The sequence below is a fragment of the Emys orbicularis genome, chromosome 1, assembly GCF_028017835.1.
Source record: "Emys orbicularis isolate rEmyOrb1 chromosome 1, rEmyOrb1.hap1, whole genome shotgun sequence".
Lineage (NCBI taxonomy): Eukaryota > Metazoa > Chordata > Testudines > Emydidae > Emys > Emys orbicularis.
In genome coordinates, this window is record NC_088683.1 from 121,572,249 (window position 1) to 121,587,417 (window position 15,169).

Sequence of the window (15,169 nt, forward strand, 5' to 3'; positions counted from 1 at the left end):
AGGTTCGCAGGATTGAACTTTTTATAAAAAATGAAAATGGTATGTGTGTAACTTTGGAAGTGGATGCTGGTTTCAAATACGTAAGTGCATACCTTGTAAAAGTAGCCTATTGTACTTGTAGCAAATTGTACAGAACATGTAGTGATAAATTAAACACTCACGTATCTTAGATTAGACTAGAGTCTGCTGTATCCTAGTCGGTGAAGAGAATTATAAAAAGCAAAACACCTTGCTCGGTGGTTATTTAACATTTTTTTTAAAAATGGCCTTTTCAACAGGCACATTTTTAAAACCCAGGAATTATCAGTCTTTTTTAGAAGGGAGAATGGAATGTCAATTTTAGGGCCTAATTTTAGATACTGTTTTCTAAAAATATTTTACAAAGCCTAATAAATAAATAGGTTTTTGTGCCTTATTTTAAATTTCAGTGGTAACTCACTGAGGGACTTAAATATTTCCCTACAAACTATATGTGCTAGTGGAGGAGAACCAGAAGGGAAACCTACTAGAAACAAAAGTGAAGCCTAGGTATTTTATTTCAGTGTCCAAAGCTAAGTAGTGACCTGTCAAGTAAGCAGGCACCAACAATAGTGAAAAAGTGCATTAGACTTCTTTTAAAAGGCTCTTTAAATTTTTATAATCTAAGGCTCTGATCCTGCAATCAAATCTTTGTGAATGGGCCCTACCTGTTGCGTTGAATCCCACGGAAGTCATGTTATTTTTAAAGATAGGCGTTAATGTTGACAATATCCCTTTAAGGATGACTTGCAAATATATGTTGTAAAGAATTTAGCACTTTTAGTCCCTGATCCTGCTAGTATCTCCACATAGGCAGACTATTGTGTTCACGTGGAGTCCCACTGAAGTGAAAGGGACTTTGTACATATGCAGGGGGGTCCAGGTGTGTGGAGCTGCTTGTCGGATGAAGGCCTTGTTGTAGAAATTAGACAGACACAAAACAGAAGCCAGTATCAACACTTAGATGTCTGAAAACCTGAGAGAGCTTTAATTTTGGCCAATCTCTAAAATCACACCTTCAAATTTTGCCTCTAGAATGTTAGTGGTTTATAGGCTGCCAAAGAAATTAATACTTAAGTCTCAAAAATATATTTTTTAAAATTGTAGTTAATATACAATTAGATTCTGTTCAGGCGCTAAAGAGTTAAATGAGTCTTTGGGGGAGAAGGCACATCTGGGCTGAAGAAACATGTGCACCAAGTTTTAACCCAAATTAGAAGACTGCCAAGTGTATAATAAACACCTGAGAACCCGAGTTTAAAATGGAAACTGCAAGTGACCCTTCGCTGCAGTGGAGCCTGGACAATAACAGTTTACAGAACAGCTGAAAGTCATTCATAATGAACTGAATCATGTGACTTTGAAGGAGGCGTATTAGTGGAGTCTGTGAGAAAGCCGTTCAAAGAGGAAAGTACAGTGTATGACAAAATTGTTCACGGAAAAAACTTTAAAATGTTGCCAATTTTCTAAATGGCCTTTTCACATTCATTTGCAATTTCCCTTCTCCCTCACCCCCCTTATGGATATCAGAACAGAGATGGTTTGTTCCTTCTACAACTACATTTTACAAACTGTAATTTCAGTCTCAACAAACAAAATAATCAATATAATGATACTGCTCCCACACCTACATGCTCTTGCAAGTATTCAGACTGGGATCAAGTTACTTTTTCAGTCTCCCACCTACATCCCTTGTAGTTCTACACAACCTAAGCAGGAATTGCAGCACATTTAAGGGAAATCAAAACAAAAGGGCACCCTTAAATACAAAATGGCATATTTTAAGTGTATTGCATAGCTTCATCCCTCTCAATGTGCCAAAGCCTGAATATGCGACATGCAGAGTTTGACAAAGACACAAAGTGAGGGGGACACAACTAATGCAGGAAACTCACAATGCTATGCAGTTCACTCTTTTAGTGGAAATGACTTAGGATAAAATTTTCCAAAGCACCTAAATAACTCAGGACTTAGCCTCATTTTCAAAAGTTATTTAGGAAATTAGGAATTTGTCCCATTGTCTTTCAAAGAGATTTAGGCTCAAGAAGGCAATTCATAGCATGGAAAATTAAACATGCACATAAAAGTCTTTGTGGAATTGGGATAATTTCCAGTGATTCCTGAGTTCCAACTTTGAGTTTACCCTTACATTTGACCTTTCCCCACCAGACTTTCCTTTTAGCTGGCCCTTTAAATCTGCAAGAGACAGCCAGCTGCATTCCTTAAATGGCCATTTTGACTTTGGCAACTGCAATCTGGCACCTCCCTCCTAACAAATATTTAACTCTTATCTTACTTTTTCTTCTCTCTCACTCCTCATGTGGTGCTATCTAACAGGGATCACTTACCTGACACTGAAATGCTCCAGTTTCTAGGGTGAAATATAGCATCCATATTTTAAAAAAAGAAAAAAATGCTATCTTACAGTTTTTAGCAGAGGATGTGAAACTACCGGAGTAATTTAGGCAGGCAGAATACAACTATTTGCCCTTAGTATTTGGCCAGGACACTGGAACTAAAACTCTACTATGGGGGTTGGGGGAGGGTAATTCTATGGCATTTCTTAATTAGCACAAGAGATCAGGACTTCAGTTTTAAGTCTCATTTGGAAGATGGTTTTGTCAAATAACCCCAAATAACTCTGGGGGAAGAGTACCACCTAATGAATTACTACCATTTACAGAAACTCCTGAATTTCTTTAGGGATTTTACATCCTGCTACTGATCCAGCCTGATCCTTATGAGTTACGATGGGATCACAGCCTTAAAGCAGGATGGCTGGAGGCTATTGGCCAATAATTAGCTGTAATTATTAATTCATTTTTGAAAATTAACATTTTATGGGCACCTGGTGCTCAGTAATGAAATCGCCAAGACTCTGGTTTCCATCTGATTCTACTGGGACTTAATGTGATGACTATTCAGGATGCTGGTTTGACAACTCCTCCAAAGGGTGATATCTTCTCCAGCACCTAACACCATGTAAGGTTTTGCCTATTCTCTTATATATATTACATCCCAAAAAACTATGTTAAAACAACATAAAGTTTGCAAAGTCAAGCACTAAAAAGTTAGAAAGGGCTAGATACAAGGTTGCATACGAAACCTTAATTTGGCCCCCTCACGTATGCACTATGATACAGTCTTTAATTACAGGATGACATACTCTTTTTTCCATAAGACCTCTGCCTTACTTGGTGAACTTAATATTTCTTTTTATCCTTCTCACTCAGAGTGTGGTCCTAGGCCTTAAACACACTCCATCCAAACCCTGCACTGAATATAGAATTATTAATTTCTACAGGGGCATTTCTATGGTGCTCTCATCACAGAATTGGAGTCTTTCACAAACATTAATGAATTTATTTCCACAACACCCATGGGAAAATAGGTGGTCTAATTAATCCCATTTTACAGATGGAGAACTGAGGTCCAGAGAGATTGCCCAATTTGCAACCCTTAGGCCCTGACTTTTCAGAGTACTTATCATTATATAGCACTTTATATGTTCAAAGCTCAGCACCCATTGACTTTCGTTGCAGCTCTGAGTGCTCAGCATTTCTGCAAATCAAGCCCCAGCTGTCTCATGGTGGGTAGCCAGAAAACAAGGACAAATAGTGACCATCTGTGAAAAGTTTGGTTTAAGTGACTTGCCCAGCATCAGATAAGATCTTTGTGGCAGAGGCAGGGATAGAATTCTATTTTCCACAGAAGCATTCAACTGCCTTAACCACGAGACTCTCCTTTCCTTTCCTGCCATCCCCAGTTCTTCAAATAGCACACGCCTTCAAAATAATGCAACAAATGAGGCAGCCTCCTTCACTACCCAGCCCTGATTCCTCTGTCAGAGCTCCATGTGGGCACTGAATGAGACAGGTGTCCTGTTGAAAAAAATAGTTATGTGATCATGTAATTAAAGACACTATCATAAGTCTTAGGCACAAGGGTAATTTATTATGGTTGCACTGGCAAACTTCATACTGACATTTCCGAACTTTCGAGCACTTAACTTTGCAACCTCAACTTTTCACATTTTTTAAATATAATTTCTTAATTAAACAAAAAACAAAACTGAAAAAACAGAAATTCCATCATGTAGAACCACATTGACCCAGAGCTTAGGTCAGCAGCAGGATTCAGATGTTTAGATCCGTAGCATAGGCCTCTTTTACCTTTATGTGGACCAGAAGGGAATGAGACACCCACTTCGCCAGTGGCTTACGTGGCTATTTGCTGACAGCAAGGGAATATAGAGACCCAGGACTTGTGGGCTCAATGCTGGGTTCAGGAGAAGAGTGTGCTTTAGTGCTTGTAGACTCTTCTATCATCTCCTATCCAGCCCTCTAATGCTATCCAGCTCCCCCTACCCTGGCCCATGTTGCTCTCCAACTCCCCATCCTCTCCCTTTGATTCCTGCAACTCTTTCATGTCCCCTGCTCCTATTCTCTCCCTGTCTTCCCCTCCACTGTTCCTCACTCTTCTGCATTCAAGTCAGGAAGTTTCCTCTTTCTCCTCTGCAGGAGGGAAGCACCAAGAGCACAGGACTGACAGTCTCCCTGTTCTCAGTTCCCATGCCTGGCTCCACAATCTCCCTGGCATCTGGGAGGAGCTATTGCAGAGAAAGTTCTGTGCAGCTCCTTTAGCCCAGCCTACAAACTCAGTTGTTCTGTGGGGAATGGCATGTATTCAGTCTAGTTGGTATGTACGTGCTGCGAGGTGATGGCACGCACTCAGTGGAGACAGAATCTTCGGCGTATTTAGCTGCCAAACTCTAAAATTGCTAATGCACATCTGCAAACAGATTTCCCAGATGCTCATAATTTGGGTAGATTTTTCTGGGGATGGCAACAGGCATGCCCCAGACAGCAGGGTGACTTCCCCTGACACATGTCAAGCCCAAAACTATGGTTTATTTATTTTTTTACATTTTAATAATATATTTCCCCCTAATCCCATTCTCAGAAATGGCTGAGCAGTGTTAGTTGAAATTTAAGAAAATAAAAAAAAATCAGCCTGAGAAAGACAGCCGGCATGGAAAACTTGTGCCCCCTAATGGATGAAGTTTGGCAAACTTACAAGCAACTGAAAACACGGTTTTATAATGGTTAGTGTGAGGCAATCTTATCTGTAGGTGGAACTACCAGCCCTGCCTCTACTCCAAAAACAATGTATTTCTATCTATAATTATTTACAGATAGAGCTGGTAGCTGTGCTTATAGTTCAGGTTGTCCAACATTGTCCATTATTTCAAAGGATATTCTAAAATATGTGGCATCATTTTGAAAAAGGTCTTGACTTCAGTGGGAGCTGCTGGGTTCATAGCACTTTTGGAAATTAAGCCACTTATTTAGTCATCTAGCTATGAATTTAGAAGCCTAACTTTAGGCATCCATTTTAAAAAATCTTGGCTATGTATATTTAACTACAGTGCTAATTTTGGTACCTATTCACTGCTGACTCAAGTCTATTCACAGCCTGCCTGACTCTGCTTAGCCCATGAGAGCTGACCAGAACGTATGTGACAGGGCCAAGTGCTCTCATGCCATTAACATGGCATTAATCTAGATCACCCACAGGCTGACTGCAGAGCTGAGCTCCAAGAAGTTTCTGTTTTGGTCCAGGCTTAGAGCTGCGCTTAGGGGTTCTCCGTGTGATATGATTAAGTAGTGTTGGGAAGACTACGTGCACTCCCAACCCTCTGTGTCCTGGGGCATGATACATCTGACAACCTCTTTGAAGCCTGAGAGCTCACTGACAGTCACCTGTTGGGTTTGTGAAGCTGCTATAGAATTTTAAATTACTCCCAGCTCAGGAGCAAATGGAACTATTAAAACCATAGGGTAATATTCAGAAGAAGGTCACTGTATAATGGTCTTGCTTCCAACATGAAATTTTAGGTAGAAGTGCATGCATGTTTGTTTGAAGAGGTGCTTCAGTATCAGAAATAGATGAGGGAGGAGTAAAAGTGGATTGAACCCCAACAAAGAAAAAATTAGGAATTAGTTCTGACATAAATTCATTATTAGACGATTAAGTATTTGTAATATAATTAGAGATGGACCCAAACCAGATTACCAGATTTAAACTCCCTCAAACTGCGGCAAGACCTGAATCCAAATGTTGTGGTTTGGAAGGTTCTCTGTGTGTTATGGATATATATTAATTTTCAGCACTGCATTGAGATGTAATTTTCACTGTCTCCATAATGGTGAATGGTGCTAGTGTATCTCCCTGAAATTCAGAGAGTTATTTTGTTTGCTACAGCAGGCTCAATGTCATTTGGAGAAAAAGGTTAAGACACACAAAAAAAGGCAGTTCACCACTGGAATGCGTGAGAAAGGGCAAAGAGTTGCAAAGATTATGAAGTCTTCACCTTTCTTAGGCATCTTCTATGTCTTGGATCACCATCTTGGCAGTCTAAAAAAAGTTTTCTGCTTGTGAATTGGTTTTGGAGAATATTATTGAAATCAGTGCATTTCCAAAATACAGTTTTTATTCCCTTGACACATCCATGCTGATTTTGCTAGATCAGTTCCTTCTACGCTGTTGAGCATGAGGTATTGTTAACTTGCCTGTGGACCATGGATTACATTGAGTCATTTTTAAATGGCTGTGCAACTTTTTTCCTTGAAAGGTCCCAGAGAGTAGTTTTTGACAATTACTCTTCTGCTCCAAAGTGCTGTTATGTGGCATACTGCAAGGTTTCCATCCCCATCCCTTTTACTGCATGTTGTGTATGGGTCCATTAGGAAGGTTAGTGAGGAGGCATGATTTGCTTTGTTCTTCAATATTCTAGTGACACCCAGTCCATTGTCCCCATTTCATCAGAGACCGATGATGCAGTTGAATACTTTACTGAGTGTGTGGCAGGCTAAGATTGGGGCTAGTTGGCGGAGGTGCAATTCAGACAAGAGAGCAGTGATGTAGATAGGTTGGGAAAAGAAACCAGAACCAGGTTATATGAGTTCCCTTGATTGCTGGCATGTACCTGCTCTTTGTTACTCAGGTTCAGTAGATAAGGGTCTTTTTGATTCCTCAGGGATGCTATAAGGTGAGCTGTTACCCGTGCTTTTTGCAGTCTCACTTGGCTAGAAGGCTGGAAATGTTCTCTTAGGTGTAGACCTACTTATTGTCATCCATGCCTTTCTTGCTTTGAGATTAGATTTTTGCACAATGTTCTACATCAGGCTACCTTACAACTATTCACTAAAGCAAGTGCAGAATGTGACTGTCACTGTCCGCTTGTTAAATGTTATATCAACCAAGGAAGTATCACACCTGTGCTCTACACTGGGTGCCTGTTAGTTTCTGAGTGGAGTTAAAAATGTTAACTTTGAACTATAAAAGCTCTAAGTGATTTAGGACCTGCCTGCTTAAGAGATTATTTTTCTATATATGTGACATTGCCCAGTTACAATCTGCAAAGATGGTTGAGCTATCAACCATCCCTCACCCCCAGTTCAATAGAGAGGAAACAGGATATTTTCTGTAAATACTCCTTGGCTTTGGAATTTATTATCCCCAATGTCTGAAATAGCCCAAATTGGTTAAATTTTAGAGCATGTCACAAAGATCATCTTTTTTCTCTGAGCTTTGGTGAGAGTTGAGGCACATGGGGTGGGTTAGGATTTTTAGGGAAACTGTATTTATCTGATTGGTTGATTTAATTAATTTGGGGAGGGGGTTATCTGGACTGAGCTAGTATTTTTAAGTTTTTTAAATTTTGAATATTTTTAGTTACTTATAAGCCCTCAGGATATAAGGGCTTTTTGTTTATAAATTGAAACAAATGAATAAAATAAATACATTCTATATTTAAGACCTTTTGGAGTAATTTACTCTTCCTTGTAATTGTGTGTAGTGAACAGATTATCTTTATATTACAATACAGTTTTCCTTTAGGTGCTTATTTCCCTTTTCTGGCACATCAGAGAAAATCTGTTGGCTTTAATTGCACTCTCCTTAGGCTCATGATCTTTCTTGCCAGGCCAATTTTTCAAAATTATCCTACCTGTACTAAAAATGATATGCTGCATGGTTCTGGCTGAGATAGTTCTGATCAACCCTTCCAAATTCTAAGGCCTAGTCTTTGGCAGTAGAACCTGATAATTCCAGGAGACCTGTTCCTTGGCAGTGGAACCCCAGAGTTCCAGGATCCTGTTCTGTTTGAATAGATTTGGCACTTTTTCTCTGAAGTTCCTGGGTTTGATCTTTTTTTTTTTTTTTTTTTTTTTAAAGAACCCTCCTCTCATGTGCACAGATTAATGGAATGTAGAGGTGGAAAAGAATGTAACACTACCTAATCCACCTCACCCTGCCAAAGCAAGATTGTTCCCTACCAAATATTGTTCAGTGCTTTGATCACTTTACTCAGTCAATGGGCTTTTCATCATTTCCCTTAGAAGTCTATTCCACACTCTAATAAACCTTACTGAGAAGATATCTCCTATCCCTCCTCCATATAATCAGCCTCTTACGTTGTGCTCATTTTTCATCCTACTTACACCATTACAAACATCAAAAATATAGAACATTTTCCCTCTCATTAGTGCTTCCCGTACTTACTCCTACAGAGTTCTGTTCCACTTTTAGTTGTCTCTAACCTTCTGGAGCATGAAAGTCCAAGAAGGGTGCGGATGATGGATCCGTCACAGGCCATCTTATTCAGAAGAAAAGTCAGAGATGCAGACACCCAGTGTCAGTGACTGAGACATGGGTGGTAGTGCCTAGCAGCTGGAATTGGAGTCAGGCTTTATGATTAGAGCAGGAGTCGGTAGCATGGCTTCGGAGCCCAGGGTCAAAGCTGGAGACGGGGGCCGAGTGCCAGAGTCAAGGGTTGTGGGCCAATGAGCTATTTCAGCAACCTTATATGGGTCCATGGTGAGTCATTCAGATGACATGATCGGTTCTAAGTATTCCACTGTGTCTTTTTTGGAATTTGCATTTCTTGAACAACACATTGAGGTGGTACTGGGAGAGTCTCTCCAAGACAGTGCACATGTGATGGTTTGGAGGTCATGACTTCCAGAGAAAATGAGGATGTCGTCCAGGTAAATGATGACAAATTGGTCCAGCATGTTCCTAAAGATGTAATTTATGAAATCAAAAGCTGGAAGGTCACCAGGACATTGCATAGCATGACTAACTACTTGAAGTGGTCATACATGATACAGAAGGTGGTCTTTCGTTCATCTCCTTCCTGGATCCTCACCAGGTTATAGGCCTCAGAGGCCCAACTTTGTGAGATCTTGGCAGAGCAGAGTCTTTTGAACAGCTCATCAAATGAATGGTAAGGCCTACCGGTTTCGGATTGTAAATTTGTTCAGAGCTCGGTAGTCTACACGAGACTGGAGAGAAACATCTTTTTTTGCCACGAAGAAGATTGGGGTCCCTGCTCAGGAGATGGCAGGGCAAATAAACCCTTTCTGCTGGTGTTCCTTGACATAACCCAAACTACAGGCATTCAGGAGTTCAGAAAGGGAGTAAATGTGCCCGAAAGGAATCTCTACTCCCAGCTGGAGATCAATGGGGCATTCATAGGTGCAACCACTGCAACAAAGCAGTAGGATGTCAGCTTTCTTTTTGTTGAACACATCGGCATAGGGTTGATATTTAACAGGAATCCTTGGAGCTGTTGCGGGGTGAGAGGTGTGTCATGGAGATTGCCAGGTCACCTTTGGATCCTCTCTGCATCTCTGAATTCTTTGGGGGAACCAAGTAAGCAGCAAAGGGTTACTGGTCCTGGGTTGGTTCTTGGCAAACAGAACTGTCCGCAAGATGGGGAGACAATGCATACTCGACTGCAAGTGGATGTGGGGGTTGTGAGTGATGAGCCAGGGGAAGCCAAGGGCAATTGATGAATGTGGTGCACAAATTAGCCCAAACTGGAGGATTTCTTGGTGGCCTGGAAGGGTAGTTACCTCTAGGGGAGCCATCTGGTAGGTGTCTAGACCCGATGAAAGGAGTGACCCTGTCTATAGACTCCACTAGCTCGTGGGAGTCCTTGGGTGGGGATACTGTATGCTTGGGTGAACTCCAGATCAGTGAAATTGTTTGAGGCATCCAAGTCCATTTAGGTTGGTGTCAGGCATTGCAGGGTGTCAGAGCCAGAGCTGGAGATAGGGTTGCCAAACCTCCAGGATTGTCCTGGAGTCTCCACTAATTAAAGATTAATATTCAATTAAATATTATGTCATGTGATGAAACCCCCAGGAATACATCCAACCAGAATTGGCCACCCTAGTTGGAGATGTGTTTGACGTTGAGTGGCCATCACCAGGATACCCATGGGCAAGTGTTGATGTTGGACTACTGGGGAGAGGAAGGGCACCAATTCCCAGCCCAGATAACCCACCTTGAGACTGGGGGTTGGTATTTCCTGACCAGAGTGCAGATCAGATCTTGGCATGGCGGCTTGGTGCAAAGTGTCCTGGTTCCCCTGCAGTATAGACATAGGCCTGATGCCTGGCATTGATTTTTCTCCACGTCGGAGATGCGGGGCCAGACCTGGTTGACTTGCATGGGTTCAGGCGATGGAGAAAGGACTGGTGATGGGGGAAGAGGGGGAGGAAATAGTTGGCGGGGCTAGTGGGAACTGGGAGGACCTTCTTTTTTCTTGGTGGCATTCAGTCAGGTAGCTGTGGACCTTGAAGCATATGTTGACTAATGCAGGCCAGGTTGGGATTCCATCCATGTGAGTTCATCTTTACTATCGTCATTTAGACTGAGCCAGATATGGTAATGCTGAGCAGCCTCATTCCATGCAGTGTCTTTTATCAAGTGTCAGAAGTCTGCTGCATAATTAGCAACTGACCAGCATCCCTGCCGCAATACCTGAAGTGTGGCTTCAGCCATACACTCATGACTTGGGTCAAGAAAGATTACCTCCATAGCCCGAACAAAGTCCTTAAATTGTCCCAGAAGTGGGCTTGATTTTTCTGGGAGCAGAGATGCCCAAGCCAGGGACTCCCAAGTGAGCAGGCTGATAATCAATCCCACTTGGGCTCTGTCAGTGGGGTACAAATGTGGGCATAGCAGAAATAGCTGACACTGATTTAAGAACCCACTAAATTTGTCACAATCACCATTGAACTTGTCAGATAGGGGGAGTTTGGGCTCATGGGGATTGAAGCTGAAGACAGTGTGGTTTGAGCTTGCAGGACCTCATTCTGCATCTGCAGGGTGGCACTCTAGGCCTGCAAGGTATATAGGGCTCCCACTATATCTGTCAGATAGATATTGGCTTTTGTAGAATCCATGCTCACTGTAACAGCTCTAGTTCTCTTATTGTTGGCATGGGGGGGGGGGCAAATTGTCAGTGATTGGGACATGGGTGATCATGCCGAGCTGCTGGAGTCTGGCCTCATGGTTAGAGCCGGAGTTGGAAACCAAGAATCAGAGCCCAGGGTCAGAGCTGAAGTCGGGGGCCAATGCCAGAGTCAATGTCAGAAGTCAGGAATCGGAGCTGAGTGTCAGAACTGGGTTGGGCAGGAGCAAGGTTGGGCCCAAGGCTGGATTGAGGCTGGAGCAGAGCTGGAACAAAGCAAGAACAAGGCTAGGAAAAAAGCAGACATGGAAGCTATCGCAGCTGTGGCTGGGCAAATACTTTGAGCAGCTACCAAACTGCTGCTGGGTTTAAGACGGGGTGGACAAACTTTTTGGCCCGAGGGTCAAATGCTCATGAAATTGGGGGTTGAGGTGGGCGGGGGTGAGGGCTCCGGCAGGGGGTGCGGGTTCTGGGATGGGGCCAGAAATGAGGAGTTCAGGGTGTGGGAGGGGGCTCTGGACTGGGGCCGGGAGGTGGGTGCGGAGTGTGTGTGTGAGGGCTCCATCTGGGGGTGCAGGCTCTGGGGTGGGACTGGGGATGAAGGGTTGGGGTGCAGGAGGGTGGGGCTGGAACTGAGGGGTTTGGAGGGCGGGAGGGGGATCAGGGCTGGGGCATGGGTGTGGGAGGGAATCAGGTGCAGGCTCCGGGCGGTGCTTACTTCAAGCAGCTCCCAGAAGCAGCGGCATGTCCCCCCTCCGGCTCCTACGTGGAGGCGTGGCCAGGTAGATCTGCGCACTGCTCTGTCCGCAGGTGCTGCTTCGCAGCTCCCATTGGCTGCAGTTCCTGGCCAATGGGAGCTGTGGGGGCGGGGGTGGTGCTTGGGGTAGGGGCAGTGTGTGGAGCCCCCTGGCTGTGCCCCTATGCATAGGAGCTGGAGGGTGGACATGCTGCTTCTGGGAACCGCACGGAGTGGGGCAAGCCCCTGACCCTGCTCCCTGGCGGGAGCTCGAGGGCCGGATTAAAACATCTGGAGAGCCAGATGTGGCCCCCTGGTTTAAGAGCTGATCTGCTGACTTTTCCAATCATTTTGGTGGTGTAGCCAATCAGACAGCCTACTACAAGTCAGCTGTTCTTGTTAGGGTGCCTGGAGACTGTCTCTGAAGGCCCTGATTCCAGACTGGCTCTGCATTGATTTCTGACACCCAACACCTCAAATAATAGTGTGTGAGAGAGGGGAATCACTTGTGTCACTGGAGATGGATGGGACTTACTGTTGCAGGAGTGGCGTTTGCAGTTAAAATGTAGCTTCTTCCCTCTCTCCTGCTTCCTCCAACTCTCTGTTCAGTTTTGAGAAGGAAGGGAAGTCTTTGACTGGATTCTTCTTATTCATGGTTGAAGTTCAGAATGATAGCGTATGCCATGGAGAAATCCCTGACAACTAAGTTGGACCAGAGCAGAAGCTGCATAATAGCGATTGTGCCTGGGCTCAAGTATTTGTGTTTCAGCTGTATAGGTTTATTTGTATTCATGTTTATTTTCCTGGTCTCCTTCCTAAATATCTCAGGATATTATAGATTCTGGATGATGGAAATACTACAAAAGGACCAGATCTTGCATTATTTCAATCCCCTAAACTAAAGGCTCCTAGAGGTATTAGAATAGTTCCAGAAAACATATGTACAAACAAACACATATAGTGGTACTTTTGAGAAAACATCTGTAGATGAAACAGAAATACATGCACACCACGTAATGATGAATCTGGAATTTGGGCAGATACTAGTAACGAGAGAAACTATTCTAACCCCCAACCCTTAAAATAAGGAGCAACTTTGCCATAGCTTTATAAACACTAAGAGAAATTCATCAGTTGTGGCTGGAAGAGAGGAGACTCCATCAAACCCATTGGTCTGAGCACATTTTCAGAATGCATTGATGTAAATGGGTTTCTGTATATTCATCAGAAGCGAAATAACAAGGGGATGGGGAAAGAGAACGAGTGATGGCTTCTAAAAGCGTCTTATAGTTTTAATTTAGATAGGCTTTTGTGCTAATGATTCACTAGGTTATGCCCTTTAAATGGTCTTGTCTTGAAAATGCCAAGATATTGAAGCGACTGATCAGATCCTGCACTTGTTATTAAGGTTGGATATTTTTGTTTAAGAAGATCTTGTAAATTACGTACAGTGCATAACTTCTGCAGTTTTGTTTTCTGTCTCTGGACTAACTGGGGGAAACAATAACCCACTGAATTAATGTCTGTCTCATTACTTTGGGTAATACTGTGGTGATGAGATAGCTACAAGGTTTGCAGAAAGAAGAACAAAAGAGTATTAATTTCAAATTCCAATGACCTGGAGGATGTGGGGACAACAAGGAAGAAACTATGAAAGTCAGGATGTTCTGGGGGTTAGCTCAAACTTATTCTTGAGATGTGTGTATATATATATATATATATATATATATATATATATATATATATATATATATATATATATATATTGGTGTCTGTGGTTATGAAAGTGGAAGAACAGATTCTGATTCAGTTTTCTTGGTACTGCACTTTTAATTAGTGAGTCTGGCTGCTGGGATTGTTTAGCAAGGCAATTCAAGATGGAAGATCCTACAAACTGAGAGATCCTTGCTTTCTCTCTCATGTAGATTTTAGATTAGTTTTTTATTATTATGTATACTATCATAGTGCCTAGGATACCCCAGTCAAGGACCAGGGTCCCAACACTTTTTATTGGTTGAAATTTATCATGGTGGGAGGGGGAGGGGGAGACTCTTTTCCTAACCAACTGTACTTAAGAGAACTCTTCCTCCTCAACATGCTATCTCTTCATGCCATCCCTTTTACTAAACTATTGTTCAGGGTTCCTATATTATATTTGTCTGAGGCCTCTATTCTACAGTGACCTCTCTCTGTGTGTGGACCCCTGTGTTTGCATATAGCTCACAGCAGAATCAGGTCCATAGTTCCCAGTTGTGCAAATACTAATTTCTGGGTATATGCTTTCTCCTGCACAGAATCCCACGGAAGTAAAAGTTCATGGAACTCTTACGTAGTTGATGAAACTAGTGAAACCAGTTTTGAAGAGACTGTTCAAGGACTATGGAAAATAGGTGTTCTTCTGATAAAGATGGAGCAAACTTGAACACAAGCAGCTAAAGATCAAATAATTCTTTGCTGCTGCAAATATATTAATATTGATAAAAGCTTAATAAAAACAGCTTACATGGCTGCTATTGGCATCAACAGTTGCAGGGCAATGTTTATGTTAAGGTAAATGCACTCTGACCTCTACTTCAGTACAGCATTTAGTCCAATTGGTTTGAGAAAGTGTCCTAGGTTTTGTGAGTTGATGAGCATTTGAGCTCTGTTGTTTTTAATTTCATTAATTTAACCTAATGTTTCCACATGTTCTTGCTATAGAGCAAATGTTGCCTCGTGAATTTGAATACCCCATGACTTCCAAGAGTGATATCTTACAAGCAATGTTTGATGATACATGTGAAAATTTGTCCATTTCATTTACAGGTTTTTTCCCATCCTCTGAGTTCAGTGAATCTGCGGCAGATGTATCACAGTTGATAGTCTGCGTTATGAGTAGTCTGTTTCATCAAGAGCAACACTACTGTTGCATCAGCCACAAAGCTTACAGCTGGTCTCTGTTATGACAGAAGAAGGCCTTTCACGTGCTCTGTGGTTGTTAGAGAAGTGGCCGCAGAGTGCCGATAACTTATTACTTTAAAAACATTGCAGGTGCTTCAGGAGTGGTCTAATAGCAGTGGTGATTTCTTAATAGGATGGTCTCTCTGGTACCGGTTTGACTGTATTTAATAGCTGGAATTATTACACATCCCCATCTCATTTAGCTGAGT